Source organism: Armigeres subalbatus, chromosome 3 (assembly GCF_024139115.2).
Source record: "Armigeres subalbatus isolate Guangzhou_Male chromosome 3, GZ_Asu_2, whole genome shotgun sequence".
Classification (NCBI taxonomy): Eukaryota; Metazoa; Arthropoda; class Insecta; order Diptera; family Culicidae; genus Armigeres; species Armigeres subalbatus.
In genome coordinates this window covers 48,605,631-48,630,670 of record NC_085141.1, presented here as the reverse complement: position 1 = coordinate 48,630,670, position 25,040 = coordinate 48,605,631, and positions in this window count along the sequence as shown.

Genomic DNA, 25,040 nt, shown 5'->3' with positions numbered 1-25,040 from the left:
TGAGTCCGTAAGCAGGCCCTATCAAAGCGACCGTGTGCCGCTCAAAGCACGCAATAGCCCAGGGAGTGCCAATGGGCACATCAGGATTAACGCCAGTGATATCCTGATTATGTCATACTGGCTTTGGATATTGTAATACTGTGAAGCGAGGGCTGGTAGTCGGGTCATTCTATTCTCTTAGTAAGGCCGGGTGACACTGACCTGAAACGGTGAATGGGCTAATGGCCAGGCTGTCATCCGTCCCGTAAAACCGTGGCGGGCCTTATAGCACGCGGTACAATTCTGCCACCAGTCTGACAAACTGCGTGGGAGTAGGCTCAGATGCACATTCCTGACTTGCGCTGATCTGGCTCTGAACACACAAGTGTCAACCCTCGCATGGCCTCCCTGCATGCCGCAAGGTATGTATAGATAACCATGGGATCACAATAGGCGACTACTCCAGCAGGATTCTACAGCAGCCGTAATGGGGACCCAATAGCAATGATTTTTTCAAATTCCTACAAAAATACCGTTGAGGATGTTGATGGCGGGTCTGGCGAAAAGGAGAATCCTTTCACCAGACGAAGTGGCCTTAATAGGTCACCCCAAAGATCGCCGGGGGAAGGCGATGGGGAGGCGTGGTGTGTCTGAGGATGTGCCGGTTGAGGTAAAAATGGACGGCCTTACTCTAACCCGGGTCATCAAATCGTTGATGACCAGCCACGAGGAAGGGGGCGGCGGCCATAAAATGGAGGTGCTCACGGACATTACGGACGTGATTATGTCTTTTCTGGACAACCATTGCAGATATAGTAGGGACTTCAAACAGGCCGTACTACCCCTCTGCTCGGTGGTGGTAGAGGCGAAGTCGGAGTGGGGGTCCCTACTAGAGGCCAGTAAGGAGGCAGAACGGAAGATTCGCCTTCTTACTGAGGAAAAGGAGTTGGCGATAAGTCAGGCGGCGAAGGTCAGTGAGGAGGCTGAATCAAAGATTCGTCGCCTCACTGATGAGAAGCGGTTGGCCGAGAGCCATACCGCAGAACTTCAAAAACGCATGGCCGTTAGCGGAGCAACTCCGAAGCTAAGTAAGGTCGTGCAGGCCGACCTGAATGAAGCTAAATCGAAACCAGTTCCTCCACCAAGGAAGGAAACTGTATCACGCCGGGAGAGGGTCGTGCAAATTGCCGATCCTAAGGAACAGAGGAAGTCAGTGCCTCCACCTAGGAGGGCAACTGAAGTTCGCCGGAACGATGAACAACCCTGGACTGTGGTTGTAAATCCCAAGAAGACGAAGCGACGAGCGAAAGAAGCCGCAGGCAAGGAGGCAGGTGGAACGCAGCTTACATCTGCTAAGAAGGGTAGGACCCGTGTTGCAAAGGGTGTGCCTTCCAATTGCAACGGTAAGCGGAAAGACAGAGGCGAAGCGATTATTGTCAAGTCTGATGATAAAAGCTATGCCGATGTCTTGAAGGCCATGAGGAGCGATGATAAGCTTACTGGCCTAGGAGGCGACGTCAACTGCATCCGTCGAACGCGGAAAGGTGAGATAATTCTCGTTCTAAAGCAGGATGCTGCTCAGAAGAGTGCTGAGTATAAAAAGTTGACAGAGGAGGTACTGGGTGATGGGGTTCAAGTGAGAGCCCTATGCCCAGTATCGGTCATCCAGTGCCGCGGCCTGGATGAAATAACCGAAGCTGCGGACCTGGTGGACGCGCTGAGAGATCAGTGCAACGTCCAACTCCAGGAATCCGAGATTCGGTTACGTAATAGCTTTGCTGGGATGCAGGTTGCCACATTCCAAGTGCCTCTGGCTGATGCCAATAGGGAACTAGATAAGGCTAAGCTGAAGGTGGGCTGGTCGGTATGCTCGTTGAGTATAATCCAGCTACCTCAGTTCTGCTATAGGTGCCTCGGCTACGGTCATAAATCCTTTGACTGTCGGGGTCCCGATCGTAGTAAGCTATGCCGCAGGTGTGGAGCTGAAGGCCACAAAGCTCGCATCTGTCAGGCCGCACCGAGGTGTCTGATCTGTCCCCCTAATACAGACAACAGACACCTCACCGGTGCACAGGCCTGTCCGGTCTCTAGAAGGGTCCAGACATGCAAGTAACACAGCTAAACTTAAACCACTGCGAGGCAGCGCAAGCGCTGCTACAACAGTCAGTTACTGAGTGTAAAGCTGATGTTGCCTTGCTGTCCGACCCATATCGCATCCCTGCTGGAAACGGCAGTTGGGTTGCTGACAAGTCCGGATCGGTGGCAATCTGGACTTGCGGGCGGTTCCCCATTCAGGAGATAATATCATCTCCTAACGATGAGGGTTTCGTTATAGCAAAGGTAAATGGAGTTTACTTTTGTAGCTGTTACTATCCTCCTAGATGGAGTATAGGGCAGTATACTAGCGTAGTGGACACTCTTGCGGTCAAACTAACTGGTCTAAAACCGTTAGTAGTAGCAGGTGACTTCAACGCGTGGGCGGTGGACTGGGGATCCCGGTTCACCAACGCTAGAGCTCATATTCTGCTAGAGTCTCTAGCGGGACTTAATGTAGTCCTGCTGAATGAAGGCCAAGTGTCAACATTCAGAGGACCGAACGGTGAATCGTGCATCGTAATTATGGTAAATTATGGTCTCCAAGAGCGTTATAAAGCTTAAAAAGTTACTTGGGCAAGGATGGCGCACCTCACAGTTCGATCGAGAACTGCTGATTGAATTACTACAGTGGGAAGATCGGACCTTGAACCTTAATGGTGACGAGTTGATCGATGTCTTGACACGAGCTTGCGACATGGCTATGCCAAGGAAGTGTAAACCATATGGGAACCACAAACCAGCGTACTGGTGGACTGACCCGATAGCTGAACTTCGTAGATCTTGCCTTAAAGCCAAAAGAAGACTACGACATGCAAGAAACGAGGTTGATCGACTTGATAGACGCCAGACATTCCAGACAGCAAGCAGAGCTGTAAACTACGAAATAAAGTGTAATAAAAGAGCCTGCTTTGAAAGGCTGTGCAGTATGGCAAACAACACTCCATGGGGGGATGCTTACAGGATAGTGATGGCTAAAACAAATAGCACACCTCCTGAGAGATCTCCGGAGATGTTAGCTAAGATCATTGAAGGGCTGTTCCCGAAGCATGATTCACCAGACTGGCCTGATACACCGTATGGGTCGGTTGACGTGGTCCCGTTAGTGACTATCGAAGAGCTTATCGAAACCGCAAGAGAGGGGAGGGGTCTCCACAGAAACAATTCTTGTCCTTGAAAACCTTCGCATGCCAAATTTGGATCCATTTGCTTGTTTAGCTCTCGAGTTATGCTGAAATTTCTATTTCTTTTGTATGGGAGCCCCTCCTTCCAGAAAGGGGAGGTGTCTTAAACCGCCACAGAAACGTTTTGTGTTTTCAAATACCTCCACAAACCAAATTTGGTTCCACTTGCCTGATTCATCCTCGAGTTATGCTGAAATTTATGTTTCTTTTGTATGGGAGCCCCTATTTCCAGAGAGGGAGCGCCTCGAACATTCACAGAAACGATGCATGTTTTCAAAAACCTCCGTAAATCAAATTCGGTACCATTTGCCTGATTAGTTCACGAGTTATACAAAAAATATGTTTCTTTTGTATGGGAGGCCCTCCTTCCCGAGGGGGAGGGGTCCCAAACTTCCATAGAACCATTTGTAGTCTTCAAAAACCTGCGCAAACCAAATTTGGTTTGCTTGATTCATTCTCGAATTAAGAAAAAATCTGATTCTTTTGTACAGGAGCCCCTTTCCCAGAGGGGGGAGGGGTCTCAAACCACCACAGAAACTTTTGTTGTCTTTAAAAATGTACATAAACCAAATTTGAAAAAAACTGGTCATTTTGTACAGGGGCCCCTCCTTCTAGTGAGGAGGGCGCGGCCTTGAACTACCACGGAAACGTTTCTTGTCTTCAAAAACTTTCACATGCCAAATTTGATTCTTTCCCCGCAAAAATATCCACAAGGCCACATGGAGATCACCTAACCAAGAAACGGAAAACCAAATCGACCACGTTCTAATCGACGGTAAATTCGGTAAGCAGAACGACGGTAAGCAGGAAGATCGAGACCGTGAAGAGACGGAGCAACTGTACCGCGCTAATAACACACGAAAGTTCTATGAGAAGTTAAACCATTCACGTGAGGGCCACGTGCCACAGCCTGATATGTGCAAGGACATAAACGGAAACCTTCTTACGAACGAGTGTGAGGTGATCCAAAGGAGGCGGCAGCACTACGAAGAGCACCTGAATGGCGATTTGGCAGACGAAGTTGGCGGTATGGTGATGGACCTGGGGGAACGCGCGGAGGACATAATTCTATCGGCTCCGGATCTCCAGGAAATTCAGGAGGAGATTGGCCGGCTGAAGAACAACAAAGCCCAAAACCGCAAGAGAGGGGAGGGGTCTCCACAGAAACAATTCTTGTCCTTGAAAACCTCCGCATGCCAAATTTGGTTCCATTTGCTTGATTAGCTCTCAAGTTATGCTGAAATTTCTTCTTCTTATGTTTGAGAGCCCCCCCTTCCAGAGAGAGGAGGAGTCTCGCACCACCATTGAAACGTTGTTTGTCTTCAAAAACCTCCACAAACCAAATTTAGTTCCACTTGCCTGATTCATTCTCGAGTTATGCTGAAATTTATGTTTCTTCTGTATGGGAGCCCCTCGAACATCCATGAAAACCAGAAACGATTAATGTTTTCAAAAACCTCCGTAAATCAAATTCGGTACCATTTGCCTGATTAGTTCACGAGTTATACAAAAAATATGTTTCTTTTGTATGGGAGGCCCTCCTTCCCGAGGAGGAGGGGTCCCAAACTTCCATAGAACCGTTTCTAGTCTTCAAAAACCTGCTCAAACCAAATTTGGTTTGCTTGATACATTCTCGAATTATGAAAAAAATCTGATTCTTTTGTACAGGAGCCCCTTTTCCCAGAGGGGGGAGGGGTCTCGAACCACCACAGAAACTTTTTTTGTCTTTAAAAACGTGCATAAACCAAATTTGAAAAACTGGTCATTTTGTACAGGGCCCCTCCTTCTAGTGGGAGGGCGCGGCCTTGAACTACCACAAAAACGTTTCGTGTCTTCAAAAACATTCACATGCCAAATTTGATTCTTTCCCGCAAAAATATCCACAAGGCCACATGGAGATCACCTAACCAAGAAACGGAAAACCAAATCGACCACGTTCTAATCGACAGTAAATTCGGTAAGCGTAAGCAGGAAGATCGAGACCGTGAAGAGACGGAGCAACTGTACCGCGCTAATAACACACGAAAGTTCTATGAGAAGTTAAACCATTCACGTGAGGGCCACGTGCCACAGCCTGATATGTGTATGGACATGAACGGAAAACTTTTTGCGAACGAGCGTGAGGTGATCCAAAGGAGGCGGCAGCACTACGAAGAGCACCTGAATGGCGATTTGGCAGACGAAGTTGGCGGTATGGTGATGGACCTGGGGAACGCGCGGAGGACATAATTCTATCGGCTCCGGATCTCCAGGAAATTCAGGAGGAGATTGGCCGGCTGAAGAACAACAAAGCCCCTGGGGTTGACCAACTACCAGGAGAGCTATTTAAACACGGTGGTGAGGCACTGGCTAGAGCGCTGCACTGGGTCATTACCAAGATTTGGGAGGAGGAAGTTCTGCCGCAGGAGTGGATGGAAGGTGCCGTGTGTCCTATCTACAAAAAGGGCGATAAGCTGGATTGTAGCAACTACCGCGCAATCACATTGCTGAACGCCGCCTACAAGGTACTCTCCCAAATTGTATGCCGTCGACTAGCACCAACTGCACGGAAGTTCGTGGGACAGTACCAGGCGGGTTTTATAGGCGAACGCTCCACCACGGACCAGGTGTTCGCCATTCGCCAAGTACTGCAGATATGCCGCGAATACAACGTGCCCACACATCATCTATTCATCGACTTAAAAGCCGCATATGATACAATCGATCGGGACCAGCTATAGCAGCTTATGCACGAAAACGGATTTCCGGATAAACTGACACGGTTGATCAAAGCGACGATGGATCGGGTGATGTGCGTAGTTCGAGTTGCAGGGGCATTCTCGAGTCCCTTCGAAGTCCGCAGAGGGTTACGACAAGGTGATGGTCTTTCGTGTCTGCTATTCAACATCGCTTTGGAAGGGATAATACGAAGAGCAGGGATTAACACGAGTGGTACAATTTTCAATAAGTCCGTCCAGCTATTTGGCTTCGCCGACGACATAGATATTATGGCACGTAACTTTGAGAAGATGGAGGAAGCCTACATCAGACTGAAGAGGGAAGCCAAGCGGATCGGACTAGTCATCAACACGTCGAAAACGAAGTACATGATAGGAAGAGGTTCAAGAGAAGACAATGTGAGCCACCCACCGCGAGTTTCCATCGGTGGTGACGAAATCGAGGTGGTAGAATAATTTGTGTACTTGAGCTCACTGGTACCGCTGAAAACGATACCTGCATAGAAATTCGGTGACGCATAGTGGCTGGAAATCGTACATACTTTGAACTCCGCAAGACGCTCCGATCGAATAGACTTCGCCGCCGTACCAAACAGACAATCTACAAAACGCTCATTAGACCGGTAGTCCTCTACGGACACGAGACTTGGACGATGCTCGTGGAGGACCAACGCGCACTTGGAGTTTTCGAAAGGAAAGTGCTGCGTACCATCTATGGTGGGGTGCAGATGGCGGACGGTACGTGGAGGAGGCGAATGAACCACGAGTTGCATCAGCTGTTGGGAGAACCATCCATCGTTCACACCGCGAAAATCGGACGTCTGCGGTGGGCCGGGCACGTAGCCAGAATGTCGGACAGTAATCCGGTGAAAATGGTTCTCGACAACGATCCGACGGGCACAAGAAGGCGAGGTGCGCAGCGGGCAAGGTGGATCGAGCAGGTGGAAGATGACTTGCGGACCCTCCGTAGACTGCGTGGCTGGCGACGTGTAGCCATGGACCGAGCCGAATGGAGAAGACTATTGTATACCGCACAGGCCACTTCGGCCTTAGTCTGAATAAATAATAATAATAGTGCCAAATTTGATTCCATTTACCTGATTATTTCTCGAATTATTCAGAAATTTCCATTTCATTTGTACGGCACATCCCCCTTGCAGAGAGGGGGAGTTCAGAACTACCATAGAAACGTTTCCTGTCTTTGAAAACCTTCACACGCCAAATTTGGTACCCTGTGCTTGATTAGCTCTCGAGTTATGCAGAGATTTCTGTGTCTTTTGTATGGGAGCTCCTCTTTCCAGAGAGGGGAGGGGTCTCGAACCACCACAGAAACTTTTAATGTCTTACAAAACCTCGACTAGCCAAGCTTGGTCCTATTTTCTTGGTTAGCTCTCGAGTTATGCCGAAATTCGTGTTTCATTTGTATGAGAATCCCCCCTTCCAAAGGGGGTGGGGCCTCAGACTATCATAAGAACCTTCCATGGCGTCAAAAACCCATGTCTTCAAATTTTCATGCCGTTCGGTTATGTAGTTTCGAGTCTATAAGAGTCAGACACAAACAAATAATTTTGTTTTGCAATTGGATGCGCGCCACCTGGTGAGAAAATTCCGAAGTAAAATGCCCATCGGGTCAACCGTATGGATCTAGAAATCCACTTACTGAAGGCCGTATCTCGAAATATGGTGTTAAACCCGAGAAATATGCAGTGCAAGTATTGTCCTACATACAGGACGCTGAGACTTTAAAACTTTAAACTGCCGAAAGATTTTCTCTCCTCTGTAGTATTTGTTTCACTTCCCCATCCTTCTGGTGGTTCCCTAAATCCGTTCTTGTTCCACTCCTTGGCATTCTCGTTGTTGTCAAAGAAGCATCAAACTATTTCAAGATTCTATGAACAGCGCTTACATGGAAACAAGAGCTTTTCAGCGAGATTTCGAATCGAAAGACCAGATTTTGATGGCGGCCGCAAGTTATAACGTGTTTTGAGGTGTCCAGATTTTGTCATGAGCAAGCCTTGTAATAATTGCTCGAATTTAAAAAACTTCAGCGAATAGATTCAACTTGCTGTAGTGTTTCGAAGAGAGGGATTGGATAATGAAGACAATAATCAGAGGACTAGATATGTGCAATACTTATACAAAGTAACACATCTTCTAGAGGGGGAGATGGTAGCCAGATCCTAGGTGGGGCTAAAGCCCCTCCTAGTCCCCTGTAATTACGCCAATGCAAATAACTTATAATAAGGTTAGCGATTACGCCATTCATAGGGAATTCAGTCGTTATGATTATCAGCAAATTACATTGCTACCAATCGAAATATTACTCTAGTATTTACTACTGTGATTAAAAATTGTTCAAATAGTAATGCAATGGTTTTTCGTCGTTAACAAATACTTGTTTGCTGGTTGTGAAAAAACCCTACTAAAAGCAAAAAATGCAGTTCGTTGACCAGCTGTGGCATTCTATTTCACACTTACCCGATCACTCGTGTCACTATGCGGCTAACGTGTAGCTGGACACATGCCATAACCCTTTCCGTTTTTCCAGCATCCCGTCGTTGCGATCGTCGTCGCCACTAATATCGCAGCGACAGAAGGCGGGAAAACGACTATTAATAGATCTATAAATTCTGGTAAGTTGTTTGTTTTCATTTGAATTTTCTGCCTCGACTCCGACGTCCGTTCGATCGTGTCAAACCAGCAGCGCCTTGCCGATCAGTGCCGCCAACCAACGTACGGCTATGAAGATTGTTTGGAGTTAACAAATGAATTAATGGGATATTTCTCGCGTGATTTTTGAAAACGTCGTAAGTCCAGAAGAGAGGCTCTCTTTGTTTACTTTCTCTTTCGATTATTACAAAGCCATACTAAAATTTACATTGGATTTTCCAGCACCGATCTGAAGAAAATAGCTTTGTCTAGTGTGCTGAGGTGAAAATATTGCAACAAATTTTAAACTAGCCTAGATATTAGCAAAAGAGAGCGTAATGAAAGAGAGTCTCTCATTTGGACTTACGACGTTTTCAAAAATCACGCGAGATTTGTTCCCCCCTTGTCGCAGCGCAGTCTCTTTGGTCGCGTTCTCGGTATCAATATAATGAGCAGAGAACAAAAAAGTCCGTAAAAAACGAGCGTCTCCAATCTTTAGAACGCAATGGGTAGCTTGCCTTTTCACGTTTATTGTCTTAGAAGAGCTGTAATTCCGCCTGATTTTAATGTAGATTTTGGTGTATGAGAAACTTAAACATGTATTGTTCAGAAAGGACAACTTGCCCCATAAGTAAATGAATAATAATGATTGTTTTCTATTAGCCTAACTCAAAGAAAGAACAACTAAGAAAAATGTTTCCCATATGGCGTTCGAGTTTTTCTTGGACATCAGCTCTTTCAATAAGGAACCCTCAATTTACTGAAATATCAGTCATTTTCACTCTTCGCCGTAGTGCTCACTCACTTCATGAGCGTCACGAATATCCCATAGCCATAACCCGCAGTGCACAATTCCGTCTCATGGGTAATTTCACCTGTTCAATGAACGTAATCCACCCTCGCTTTAATGTTATGTGGGTCCATTTCCAGCCCCAAGGCAACTCCCGAGGTTATGTGCCATTCGGTGCGCAGCAATGGATATTAATCACATATCCACTCTGAAGTCTCCATAACCTGTAGGTACTCGTTTAATTCCTTCCTTATCGTCAGCAGTCCGGGTCTTGTCAGTAAGTCGTGGGCGACTAATTCAGATTTATCGATTCTTTTGTTGATGATCAATTTATCGATCATTTTTATCGATTATTTTCAGATGACGCAAAATGGACTGTTTGTGGACGGATACATTTTGAAGTTATTTCGTTGAGGATTACAAATCATTGTCGCATGGGATTTATCCATGATTTATAAATGCTCCGAAAATTAACAGAATCTGGTTTTTTAAATGAAATCTATTATAAAACGTGAATACGCCCACTGCTACTATCAAATTATAGAACAACGATCGGTGTCGGTGGCGCAGGTCCACCGGGCAGCCACCGAATCAATGCCCTCTCGCGGTCCACCCGGTCATCAACGACCATTCGATCGGTGTGCGATTCGAGCTGGGTGCTAGGCGAGATCAATCGTTCTTTCTCGCACCCTACTGCTCCGGTGTAGGGGCATATTATTACATATATTTAATATTTATGTTTATCTGGTTGGTAATGGTACCGCAGAATGAAGTCACGTTTAAAGCATTATTCCTCCCTGTTTTCTTTGGTGTGCTGCTGCTGGCTGGGACTGTGGTCACCATAATTGAGAGACGGACAATTGTTTGGAGGGTCGGGTGAAATATCGAGCTCGGCGTGGTCAGCTGCCGTCAGATGTGTGAATCGAATCTGAACATGGCATTTCCTTCAACGGGAGCTGCATTTTGGGTTGAGTAATAGGTAGAATGGGGGTCATACGGACACTGCAAGGCATGTCAATCCAACACTCATGTGGTTGGCGGTGAGTTGGTTGCTAACGACAATCAGAATTTCCTTTCAGTTGCAGAGCCCATAGTAAATCTTTTTTATTAGTAAATCTCACCTCGAAATAAAATTTTGAAATTTCGCTGGAAATGTTTGCAATGCTTAAAACACAAAAAAAAGGGGGGGGGATTGCTTTTCAATTGTTATAACTTGGAGATGGAGAAGTATGATGAAGGATCGACTGAAATCCCGGTATTTTTAGTTTTTTCGGCAATTCTTAATTTCAGTTTCCAAACAGGGCTTTAACTTTAATGCTGCCCAATTTTTCAAAGGACTTCCCGGGGAAATTTCTGGCAGAATGGTCGAAAGAATTCCTTCTGATGTCCCAGTAGGACTTTTGTAAAAATCTAAAAATTTATATGAAAATTCCATTAGCAATTTGTTTGATCGACCAGAACAATCGCAATTGGACAGGGAACCAATGGATGGAAGCACGGGATTTGCTCTACAACCTTAATGTGCACAGTCCAAGAGCTCTAGTATTTTGGATAATCGATAACAGCGCTGGCCACGTCCTCACGGTCATCGGGGATGGAAGGAATTGATTTTTTTTGTCTTTATTATCGAGACTTTCAGAAGAAGGAATTGATGATGCAGCCACTTGCCCACTCGCCCAAGCCTCCATAGAGGCCCTTGTAGGAAATTATTCCGGAAGTATTGTTGAAAAAAATTATACGGAAAATTATGGAAGAATGGAAAAAAAAAGAAAAAGGAATTTTCGAAGGAGTCTCTAACGGAAATTTCAAAGGCTTTCCTGGAGAAACTTCAAAAGAATTCTCAAAGAAATTATCAAAATGATTTTCAAAAAAAATTACGAAGGATTTGTTAAAGAAATTTTAAAGGATTTTCTGAAGAGATTCCTGAAAGAATGCGCAAAGGAAATTCCGAAGGTCTAAAGAAATTTTTGTTAGAATTGCTAAATAAATCCGAAGGAATACCTAACAGAATTCTCGAAAGAAATCCTAAAGGAAGTTCTGAAAATATTCCTGAGGGAAATTTCGAAGGAATTTCAAAAAAAAAATCTAATATTTCCAAAGGGATCTCTTAAGAATGTAGTGGAAGAGTTCTTAAAATTTATTACGAAGAAATTCCTTAAGGAATTTCCAAAGGTAATCCTTAAATAATTCTCGTAGCCACTAAAAAAATCATTAAAAAAGGATCTTTCGATATTTTTCATAATTCTTTCTTTGAATTTTCGAAGGAATGCAATATCTAAATAAATTTCTGGATTTATCTCCGATGCAAGTTTTGGAGGGTTTCAGAAGAAATCCCAAGACATTCCGAAAGAATTCTTGTAGGAATGTCCAAAGAATTTATTGCTGAAATTTTATAATGTCGGAAAATCCTACAGAATATAATTCGGAATTTCCGTTTAGATACCACTAATTTGTTTTAGAAATTTCTATAAAAATTCCCTCAAGAACTCCTTTGGAAAATTCTTCGGAAATACCTATGGAAAATCTTTCGGGAATTCTATCAGGAATACCTACGGAAATTGTTTTAGGAACACCTTCGGAAATTATTCCAGGAGAAATCCTTCAGAAATTTCTTCAGGAAATCCTTGGAAAGTTCAAATTATTTTTGGAAATGCTTATTCCTTCGAGAATTTATTTTCAGTTCTTTTAAGATTCTTTCCCGAAATTCTTTTAGAAATTCCTACAGTAATTCTTTTTGAAATTTGCACATTTCATTGGAAATTTGTTTGAAATTCCTACGGAAGCAGTTCAGAAATTTTTCTAAGAATATATACGAAATTGTTTCAGGAAAACCTTCCAAAATTTCTTGAATTTCTTTGGAAATAGCTTCAGGAATCCCTGTCAAAATTTAATAAGGAACTCATTTATTTTTTATATTAATTTTCATCAGCAATTATTCCAGGACTTTTTCCGAAAAATCCAGGAAGAAATTCTTGAAATTCCTTTGAAATTACTTTTAGAAATATCTTCATAATTTCACTCAGGAATTTTTACACGGTTTTCCGGATAAACTGACACGGTTGATCAAAGCGACGATGGATCGGGTGATGAGCGTAGTTCGAGTTTCAGGGGCATTCTCGAGTCCCTTCGAAACCCGCAGAGGGTTACGGCAAGGTGATGGTCTTTCGTGTTTGCTATTCAACATCGCTTTGGAAGGTGTAATACGAAGAGCAGGGATTAACACGAGTGGTACAATTTTCAATAAGTCCGTCCAGCTATTTGGTTTCGCTGACGACATAGATATTATGGCACGTAACTTTGAGAAGATGGAGGAAGCCTACATCAGACTGAAGAGGGAAGCTAAGCGGATCGGACTAGTCATCAACACATCGAAGACGAAGTACATGATAGGAAGAGGTTCAAGAGAAGACAATGTGAGCCACCCACCGCGAGTTTGCATCGGTGGTGACGAAATCGAGGTGGTAGAAGAATTTGTGTACTTGGGCTCACTGGTGACTGCCGAAAATGACATCAGCAGAGAAATTCGGAGACGCATAGTGGCTGGAAATCGTACGTACTTTGGACTCCGCAAGACGCTCCGATCGAATAGAGTTCGCCGCCGTACCAAACTGACAGTCTACAAAACGCTAATTAGACCGGTAGTCCTCTACGGACACGAGACCTGGACGCTGCTCGTGGAGGACCAACGCGCACTGGGAGTTTTCGAAAGGAAAGTGCTGCGTACCATCTATGGTGGGGTGCAGATGGCGGACGGTACGTGGAGGAGGCGAATGAACCACGAATTGCATCAGCTGTTGGGGGAACCATCCATCGTTCACACCGCGAAAATCGGACGACTGCGTTGGGCCGGGCACGTAGCCAGAATGTCGGACAGTAACCCGGTGAAAATGGTTCTCGACAACGATCCGACGGGCACAAGAAGGCGAGTTCGGGAAGTTCGTTCGGGAGTTCGGGAAGTTCAATTACAAATTATTTAAGACTTTCTAATTATTACTTCATCTGGAAATTCCATTGATTTTCCTAGGGCTGCAAACCTCTATAATAAAGATACATTGACATTTCCGTTAGAAACTCTTCCGAAAATTCCTTTAGCCTTTTCTATTTCCTTCTTTAATACATTTTAGGAAAAAATCTTCCAACAAAACTTCCGGAATAATTCCTGCAGCAATTTTAAAAGGAGTTTTGTATGGTTTTACTAAAAGCAAAAGGAAGTTCCAAAGGAATATCCGGATGAATATTAATGGCGTAATTTTATAAATTATCCCTTGAGGGAATTCTTGGGATGAAAAGAATTTCCGAAGGAATTAAAAAATAAAAAAAATCTCAAGGAAACTCGTGGAGAAATTTCAGAATGAATCCTCAAACAATTTTCCAAAGCAAAGCCTTAAAGGTTCTGGAAAGATTTTGCAAAGAAATTTGTAAAGTAATTGCAGAAACGTACGAAGAAATACCGATTCAAATTTCCAAATAAGTTCCAAGATCTATCCAAAAAATATTTTTATAATTACCCTAAGAAATGTTGGGAACATCAGTTTTAAGAGCAATTTCGGCGTATGTAATTAAATTTCATAGAAAATATTCTATTTCTCCAGCAACTTGCCCGTGGTGTCAATTAGACAGATTGGTCTGTACCGCGAGGGGCCGCCCGGCGGTTTCCCGGCCTTCGGCAATAGTATCAACGTCTGCCGTTTCCATCTATCGGGGAGACTACACTCATCGAGGCATCTCTGCATAACTAGCCTAAACAGTGAACATGTTTGGGCTCGCTATGATTGCTGCCTGGAGAGCGCTCTCTTGCGGCTCTTAATGAACTTGTTAAGGGCATGTTTCGCAGCTTGAAACACTTCACGGTGGACCGCTTCTCAGTACGGACACCTTGTATCCGTCGTCTAGCTATAAACTGTAATCTCGGCGCTCCACAAATACGATTTCAAACGTAAAAAATCTCCGGAATTTCTTCTGAAGTTCCTCAACGATTTCGTTGAGAAGTTCATCAATAAATTCCTCTTGACATTCCTTCAAGAGTTCCTCCCCTAGCAGCACACATATTCCACATAGGTTTAGCAAACCCATATGTGACCGGATTCAGTCACAATCAAGTTGCTCCAACCATTTCTGCCTGACTTGTGCTGCTCGGGTCCAAAATTTCATACGGAAGTTCCTTCGGAAGTTCCTCCATTAGTTCCTCAAGTTTCTTCAGGAATTCCTCCGGAAGTTCCTCTAGGAACCTGACCGGAAAATTCTCCAGAAATTCCTCCCGAAGATCCTTCAGGAATTCATACGGCAGTCAGCCAAATGCGATGAAATAAAATTGTCAAAGTTATTATTCACGACTGAAATTCACTCCGGAAATCGTTCCACCAGGAATTAGTTGGGAGGAACTTGTGCTGCTCTCCAGGAATTCTTAGGGATGCTCCTTCAGGAATTCTTCGGGAAGTTTCGAGAGGGAGCGAGGTTTCGGGAATTCCTATAAAAATTCCATTAAATTCTGCAAGGAATTCCTAAAAAAGTTTCGTAAAGAATTCCATCGCAAGATTCTCTGGGAATTCCGCCTAAAATTTGAAAAAAAAAAATCCTTCGGAAGCTTCTCCAGGAATTCCTCCTCCTGAAGTTCCTCCAAGAATTTCTCTGAAAGTTCCTCCAAAAAATTCTCCGGAAGTTCCTCAGGGAATTCCTCTGGAAGTTCCTCCAGAAATCTTCCGGAATCTCCACCAGGCATTATTTGGGAAGTTCCTCTAGGTATTCTACGGGAAGCTCCATCAGGAATTCTTTGAGAAGCGTCTCCAGAAATTCCTATAAAAGTGCCAACAAAATCCTCCAGGGATTATTAAAAAAGTTCCTGAAAAAATGTCTTCGGAAGTTCCTAGAGGCATTCCATCGCAAGGTCCTCCAGGAATTCTTCCAGAAGTTCCTCTGGAAGCTTCTCCAGGAATTCCTCCAAAAGTTACTCCAGTAATTATTCCTTAAGTTCTTTCGGGAATTCTTTCGGAAGTTCCTCAAGGGTATTCCTCTTGAAATTTCTCCATGACTTCCTTTAGAAGTTGCTCCAGGAATTCAACCGGGTTTTTGACGTAGAATTACGTCTTTCGGCAAGAAAGGGGGGTCATTCCAAAGTCTCAAATTTGAAACCGCCACGAAAGGAGCTCAGGAAGTAAGAGCCAATAACTGAAGATTTTGGTATGAATCGAACAGTTAACTCTCTAAGATTTCTTACAACTATTGTAAACAATTGATAAAATGCATTCAACTATTGAAAATCCAATTTCGACAGGTAGTGTTCAAATTTCACTTTAACAGTAAATTGCCTACATTTTAGCTATATTCATCCTTTCTTTATTTCTTTATTTCTTTGGAGCAGGGAAAAGCCCGTTTGAGTAGAGCACTTTGCGCTCTTTCTCAAATGGGCGCAAAACCTCCTCTTCTTTTCATATCAACAGAAAATACAATGTTTCCAAATGATACAATTTTAGCTTAATACTACTATTCTTAACTATTATATAACTACTTCTATTTACATTTCCATCTACAATCTATTTCACCAGTTCATTTTGATGTTACGTGTGGCGTGGTGGGGATAATATTAGGAGAAAACTTCTTCGAAGTGCAGAACGAGAAAGAGAAAAGTCAAAAGCAGTAGAACATTGATTAACCCTTAAAGGCGCAAGGCGATTTTTTTAGAAATCGTCGAGAATATTTTTAACGTAAACAACCATCAAAATCGTTAACATTAAACGTATTTTCGGTTTGTTGTTTTAAAACAACATTGCGCATTTAAGGGTTAAATATACGACACATGCTTATAAAGGGCTCATTATGGGCGTAATTTGTTCGGGCACCCCTGATGAAAATCAAGGAGCTCGAACGAAGCTCTCGAGTAGGGATATGAATGCTTAAATTTGATAGCAAGGACGGACAGTCTATTTTAGATTGCAAAAGGTCAGAAATAAAAAGTGCTTTTGATACCTGACGACGTGTACTTAAGAGCTCTAGAACTTTCAGTCCGCATCGTTCTTCGTAACTCAATGCGCGATATACTATTTTGGTAATAAGGGGCCCATACAACACACGAATATTCTAACAATGACCTCACCAATGAGCAATATAATGATTTGAGACAATGAATATTATCGATATTTTTTGCTATGCGAAAAATAAAACCTAGTGTTTTAGAAGCCTTGGATGATATGAAAGCGATATGATCCTTGAAAGATAGTTTAGAGTCTAAAAACACACCTAGGTCCTTAACGACAAATTCTCTCTTAAGACTTGTAGAACCAATTTTGTAATTGAAGTCGATTAACGTGCGCTTACGGGAAAATGAAATTATGGAGCATTTATCAGCATTGAGAACCATGCGATTTAATTTGCATCATTCAGTGAAAACTTTAAGCTGAGATTGTAAAACTAATGCATCACGGACGCCGTTGATGACTCAGTATAGTTTAAAGTCGTCAGCAAAGGAGAGCTTAAAAGATTTAAGTTGCATATTTACATCATTGAGATAAACCAGAAATACCAACGGCCCCAAATGACTTTCTTGCTGTACACCTGAAGCGGCGGGAGAATAAACTGAAATGGAATCACCAATCTTAATGGTCATTTCATTGTCGCATAAGTACGAATCGAGCCAGCGAAGAAAGAATCCGGAGAATCCAAGGCGTTCGAATTTGGGAGTAGCGATTTTTTGATCAATTTTATCAAATGCGGCCGAGAAAACAGTACACCTGGAGTCCACTTGTCGTTTCTGTAGAGCTTGCGTGATGAAGGATGTGTAGACAATAAGATTGGTATTTGTTGACCGCTTTGGCATGAACCCATGTTGGTGCTCGGAGATAAAGTCTTTGCAGTTGTGGAACAGAAAATTGTATACTACTTTCTCGAACAACTTTGAGATTGCACATAGAGCAGCTATCCCATGATAATTGCTAACCTCACGTTTGCTACCTTTTTTAAAGACAGAGAAGATATACGATTTTTTCCAATGATTGGGGAATATTCCATCATGAAGCGATGTGTTGAATAGGCATGACAATGGTACGGATGGACTACTCGAACATTGTTTTAATACGAATGCTGAGATACCATCTGGTCCAGGATTAGTTGAGGTTTTCATGGAACAGCACATATCGGCTATTGTTTGCGCGTCAACTAAAGGATGGTCACCTACGGGAGGACGCGAGGAATGAAGTTGGCGGCTTTGGAAACATGGCTGACACCAAGTAATTCTTGCGTAAAAACACTCGAAAAATGGCTTAGGAACAAATCGCATATTCCTTCTGGAGATGAACATTCGTTGCTTCCCTTGGACATGACTGTAGGTAGACCAGACTCGTTCCTCTGTTGATTGACGTAGCTCCAAAAACCTTTTGGATTGTGACGAAGTTTCCGTTGAACTTTGCGTTGGTAGGCGAAAAAAAGTTTGTTGTTCAGGCGTTTATAGCGGACATTCATGGAGTTATATAGCAGTTTGCACCGGTGTGTTTTATGCTTAAAATATTTACGCAAAGCAGATCGTTTCCCACGCCGTAAGCGCTTGAGATAATTGTTGGTCCACGGTGGATTTAGCGGAGGCGCTGATTACTTTTCATTATTTTTTTCTGTGTAGATCGTTTTGGTATAAATTGGTCAATAGCATATAACACAATATTGGAAAAGACAGTAACTGATGAGTTGAGGTCTTGATTGAATAATTCGAGCCAGTTGATATTGGAGAGAAAGTTGTTCATCCCAGAATAATCACCGTTTCTATATCCGTAATAAACCGCTTCTACTGGATCATTGAATACACAAGGAGAAATGCTGCGTACTTTGACTAACAGTGGCATGTGGTGAATCGATGATCGAACAAGAGGGGAAGGTGCCTCAGTCAATCCGCAATGAACATGCACAAAATAATTGGAATTCGCATCCACTATGGAACTATAGGTAATTGTAAGTTCAGTTTGCTGTCGTGTCTTTAATACAACCTTCTACTTTTTTTCCCAAAAATTCTTCCGAAAGTTTCACCTGGAATTTTCTATGAAGTTTCTCCAGGACTCCATTGGGAAGTTTCTCCATAAATTTCTCGGAAAGTACTTCCAAGAGTTCTTCCCTTAATTTATACAAAGGTTCAATCAAAATTTCCAGGAATTCCTCATGGAATTTCCGTGGGAATATTCAAAGGAGTTTTTACACGGAGAGAAGGTATCATTTGGCCGAAACCCATTCGGACGAAAGCCATTTGGCCGAATGCCACTAGGCCGAGCAAACCATTAGGCCGAAACCCATCTGGCCGAAAGTCATTTAGCCGAAAGGGTCGTTTGGCCGAAAGGGTCATTTGGCCGAAAGGGTCATTTGGCCGATTGGGTCATTTAGCCGAAAGGGTAATTTGGTCGAAAAGGTCATTTGGCTGAAAGGGTAATTTGGCCGAAAGGGTCGTTTGGCCGAAAGGGTCGTTTGACCGAAAGAGTCATTTGGCCGAAAGGGTAGTTTGGCTCAAAGGGTCATTTGGCTGAAAAGATCATTTGGCTGAAAAGATCATTTGGCCGAAAAGGTCGTTTGGCCGAATGGGTCGTTTGGCACAAAAAGCCATTTAGTCGAAAAGGTCATTTGGATGAAAGGGTCATTTGGCCGAAAAGGTCGTTTGGCCGAAAAGGTTGTTTGGCCGAAAAGGTCGTTTGGCCGAAAGGGTCGTTTGACAGAAAGGGTCGTATGGCCGAAAGGGTCATTTGGCTGAAAAGATTATTTGGCCGAAAGGGTCTTTTGGATGAATGGGTCGTTTGGCAGAAAGGGCCATTTAGTCGAAAAGGTCATTTGGATGAAAGGGTCATTTGGCCGAAAAGGTCGTTTGGCCGAAAAGGTTGTTTGGCCGGAAAGTTCGTTTGGCCGAAAGGGTCGTTTGACAGAAAGGGTCATTTGGCCGAAGAGGTCATTTGGCCGAATAGTTCATTGAAAAGTGAGAAATTATGAATAAGGAGAGAGACGTCTGCGCTACTCTTTTTTTACAGTGAGAAGAGAGTGAGGTGTGAGAAGTGAGACGTCTCTTTTCTCTTTCCTCATATCTCACTTTTCACTGTGAACAGTAAGTAGTGCTTTCTCATTCCTAATTTCTCACTTTTCAATAAACTATTCGGCTAAATGACCTATTTAGCCAAATGACCCGCTCGGCTAAATGACCTTTTCGGCCAAATGACCCTTTCGGCCAAATGACCCTATCGGCTAAATTACCCTTTCGGCCAAACGACCTTTTGGGCCAAACAACCCTTTCGGCCAATAACTTTCGACCCAGTGGCTTTCGGCCGAATGGATTTCGGCCAAATGACCTTTCCCCCTTAAAAGGTACCATGAAACAAGTCCTGTAGGATTTCTTGAAAAAGTGCCTGAAAAAGTTCTGGTTGGAATCTGTTTGGAAATCTTAGAATGAATTCATGTGGGATTTTTCAATGAAATTTCTGACTCATTTCTCAATAGATTTGCTGGAGGAGTTCCCGAAAGAAAATCTGAAAAAGTTGTTGAAAGAATTTCTGGGGAAAATCGTAAAGAAATTCCTTGTTTGAATCACTGTAGAAGTTTTTGGATGAATTCTTGACATAATTTCGGGTGGATTTCCCGATGCGTTTCCAGAAGATATTCTCGAAGAAATTACTAACATAATTTCTGAAGAAATTTCAAAAGAAATGCAAGAAGTTGAAGTATTTTCAAATGGACACCAATAAGACATCTGTCAAAAACAATTCAATGTCTGCCAAAAGTAATCTTGTTGTGTGAGCAGCACTATTCGGAAATTATTCAATTATCACTTATAAATTTAATTTTAGTTCAATTCTGGAAATGAGTCGCATCCTCAGATGAAATATGTATATGTTTGCTCGAGCATAATTGTATAGCAAAATATGCCCAATGCTGATTACAGAAAGTTGTAGGTAGGTCGCTACCCAATAATGTATGTATACTAAGAGGTAGATAAATGTGATATAAACTTGACTGAAAATATATATTTCCGATAGAATGAACTTACCAGTAAAATGATTTTCAACAAATTGTACGAAACTCATTACCCTTCTTATTAATACGGCGTCGGGGAAAATATTCGGCATTTGTCTTATTTGTCTTATTTGTCTTATTTGTCTTATTTGTCTTATTTGTCTTATTTGTCTTACTTGTCTTATTTGTCTTATTTGTCTTATTTGTCTTATTTGTCTTATTTGTCTTATTTGTCTTATTTGTCTTATTTGTCTTATTTGTCTTATTTGTCTTATTTGTCTTATTTGTCTTATTTGTCTTATTTGTCTTATTTGTCTTATTTGTCTTATTTGTCTTATTTGTCTTATTTGTCTTATTTGTCTTATTTGACTTATTTGTCTTTATTTGTATTATTTGTCTTATCTGTCTTATTTGTCTTATTTGTCGTATTTGTCTTTTTTGTCTTATTTGTCTTATTTGTCTTATTTGTCTTATTTGTCTTATTTGTCTTATTTGTCTTATTTGTCTTATTTGTCTTATTTGTCTTATTTGTCTTATTTGTCTTATTTGTCTTATTTGTCCTATTTGTCTTATTTGCCTTATTTGTCTTGTTTGTCTTATTTGTCTTATTTGTCTTATTTGTCTTATTTGTCTTATTTGTCTTATTTGTCTTATTTGTCTTATTTGTCTTATTTGTCTTATTTGTCTTATTTGTCTTATTTGTCTTATTTGTCTTATTTGTCTTATTTGTCTTATTTGTCTTATTTGTCTTATTTGTCTTATTTGTCTTATTTGTCTTATTTGTCTTATTTGTCTTATTTGTCTTATTTGTCTTATTTGTCTTATTTGTCTTATTTGTCTTATTTGTCTTATTTGTCTTATTTGTCTTATTTGTCTTATTTGTCTTATTTGTCTTATTTGTCTTATTTGTCTTATTTGTCTAATTTGTCTTATTTGTCTTATTTGTCTTATTTGTCTTATTTGTCTTATTTGTCTTATTTGTCTTATTTGTCTTATTTGTCTTTATACAAACTGAATCAGCCCTGCCGTCCTTCTTGGTCACGATTAGTCGACAACTAAAAGGAGCTTTTACCAAATGCAAAAAAAAAATTTTGTCTATCTGAGCGATATGTGTGAATGTGAGAATAAAAAATAGTTGCCATACCGGCCAAACACCTATACAGTATCTTTAAAATCTCCCGCAGTTACTATCAACTCCCCCAACACCAGCATTATTTGCTCCCGGAGTCGTACTGCTTGGGCCCATATGGGTCTCAATTCTGCACTGATAGTTACTATCAACTCCCCAAAAACCAGCAATTTGTGCTTTCGCAGGTGCAGATTTGCTATACTAGCACCCAAATTGATGCTGGTTTCGCTTTGGAAGTGTCTAATTGTTCCAAAATCAAATTTTCACATCAACTGAAAAAAAATTGGGATACTTGGATTACTGAATAATTAAAACAAATTTGTTTCGAAGTCTTGGTCGAAACAGTATATGTGGTTCATGCTTCATTGACTATTCCTCATTGCCTTTCTCCACTATTCCATTCATTGACTTCATTTTCCTTCTCCTCGCTATTGCGCTATTGATTGAAGAAAAATATAACTAGGTCAACTAATGTCAAAGCATACATTTGAAATTGATATGTAAACAAATTCTCGAATATGCAAAAAAAACAAAATGGCGAGTTCTCGATAAACAGCAGGGTCGATGAAGAACGTTCGTTGCATTGACCTTGAAAGGTATTGAAATAAGGTTCAAAATGCATTTTTTATATTCTGACAAAATAAATGTAAAACGAAACATCTCAAATAACCAAACAAATGTCAAAAATCAACATATTATCAGCAAGTTGTAAGAATGTAGTATGAAACAACTTCAATGATCAAATTTTTGTAAGTTTTGCAAAAACATTTTCATAGCATTCCTTAAACATAACATCCCGGATAAAACAGTACCATAGGCTCAATAGTGTAAACAATTGGATTACCATATGCTCTACGGTATACAATAGGATATATTGTGTTTTGATGGTTGCACATATTGTATCAACGCCGTGGATATAATACGTCAACATAGTTCTCTAATGTAACAGTACTTGCAATTGTTTTTGGATCATTTTAGTACTTAAGTTTTAATTATTGATAACTTATGAAAACTTTATTCAAAATGCTAAACAATATTCACCCCATTGCGTAAAAAATGCATTATTTTTCTCTAACATTCATTGTTGAACGTTAAATCCGTCATAATTAAGAAATTCGATATCGTATTGTTTTACTATAAAAATACAATTAAATCTAATGTAACTCGAACGGTTTTCTTTGGATATTTCAACAATAAAATTACGATACACTCTATTGTTTGACAAAAAAAGTGTATGAAAAAATCTCAGATTTTGTATAGTTACGATACTTAACAACCCGTACGTTCTAATGCGAAAACTTCATTTACAATTAATTGAATGGTTCATAACAATACATTCTAATGTATTTCTATTATTTCATCTACAGTATAATCTAAGGTCAATTTAATGTTTTTGATAGTAATGTTACAATAAATTGTATTGTTTTTCTATAATATTTTTATTCAGGATGTTTTGTATTTCATTTTCCCGACCTTATTTGGGTGCTCTTTCTGGTGATAATGAAATGGTGAACATGTGAAAAGTGATTTACATTGAAAATGTGTCATACATAATAGAGAGGAAAAACAGACGATCCAAAACAGTAGGTAAATGTTAAATATTAGTACACGAATTCGTGAGCTGGCAATTCAGTAATAACAATGATTGCACAGCTACACATTTGTTTCGATTAAAAATTCCTCAAATACATATTTCTACTTTCATACAAAAAAAACTTATGACGTTCAATTCGCCTTATATTCAAGTGACTTGTTCAATTCACTTGCCTTGTCTAAACTTACATTAGCGTGTAAGAATGAAGGGGACAATTATAGATGCATAAATAACTGTTCAAAAGACTATATGAGAGGCATTTCTTAATGGAACAATATATTTAAATGTATTTCAAAACCTGCACAACGTATCAACATAACTAATTTAGTTGAAATAGTTTAGGAAATGCTTTTTGCTGGTTGAATGGAAAATGCTAATGTATAATTTTGAAGAATTAACCTAAAGAAAAAATCTCGAAGTGGGTACATAAATTAGATTGCTGCACGGTGAAATCCAGATAAACACGGTGCGTCATGAAGCACCCAGTTTCTTTGTCAATTATAGAGCAAAGGTTAGGAAAAAAGTGTGAATCAATCACATGGAGAGCATATCCCCCTAGATTGGGGACCCGAACGTGAAGTGTAGACGACTGCACCGAAGACCTACAATTACCGTAAACAAATAAAGTTCGAGTAGCAGTGCGATGAACATTGTCCATTTCGTTTCGTAGACGCAACGCAGCGCTTACTCGTGTCCCGGCCAAAGTGTGGAACCAAAATGCTGCTTCGGAGGAATCCCATTGTCCACCGATCAAGGCGGGACCGGGACTTTTCGATCGATCATGGACGGGCGGCAACTCGTGGCGAATAGGTTTTTTTTTTCGGGGGCATCTTCTCTCTATGTGAAAATAATTGTGTCCAAAGTGTAAAGTGTATGATTATGTGAGGCCAGCAAGCGGCAGGGTGGAAGCAATTATCTATCTCCGCGGTTCGCCACAATCATGAGAAGGGGCGTGATCCTCGAGCAGTCGAACGCCTCCCGATCACATCTTCATAGGACGGATGACTGAGGTGTCAATTAGATTGAAGAAGCGTGAAATGTTCGTCGGGACAGAATGACGACACGGTGGCGCTTCTTGTAGAGGACGGTTTTCTGGATTCATAGCGGTGATGTTTGGAAAAATTGATTGTGCATCTGAGGGCCTGTTTCAATCTATACGAGTATTCAAACATCTTTCCTATTTTTATTTCCCACATTGATTGAACAATTTAAGCAGCCTTTCTGCTTATTACTAGTAATGTTTCCCAGAAAACGTTCTGTACCCTAAACAGTAACACGCTGACTGTCGCTCCATTTGTAAAACCAGCACCCAAGGCGCTCAAAGATAGGTTCCAACAAACTGTGCGGGACCTGGGACACATTGCATCTCGGTGTAAACAATGACGGCTAATTTTATCACAAACACGCAGTCATTACTCCGCTCGCTGCGGTAAACAATATCACCAAAGATGACGCCTGGCAGCACTCGGATTCGGACGACGGCAGCGGCGACGACGCCAACAGGCCGGGCTTTCTACCCGGGGATTCTACCGGCGACGAAATCATCGCCGTCGTCGCCGAACAATCCAAAACACTCGCGCTGTCGTCCAGGTTCACACACACCCGGGCCAGGTCCCGTCCCGAGGCAGCTCGATTCGACATCGTCCGTTGTTTACACATTCTCCAATCCGGCGACCGACCGGCATGACGACGGCTGCGTGCTCTGCTTTGCTACCTCTAATAGACCCGTTTGTGACACCCCATGTGCGCGCTTTTCCCCCTGGTGGGTGGCAATCGTCGTCGCCCGTGCCCAACTAAAGGAAGTGGCCGGAGGTGACAACGGCGGAAGGAAATTTTATTTTAAATTATGACACTTTTAGGTTTTTCATAGGAGCATTTTTCAACTTCGACAGTAAACCACCCGCCGTCGGTCAGGGAGGAAAAAGCCCGAGCGGGTCAGCGG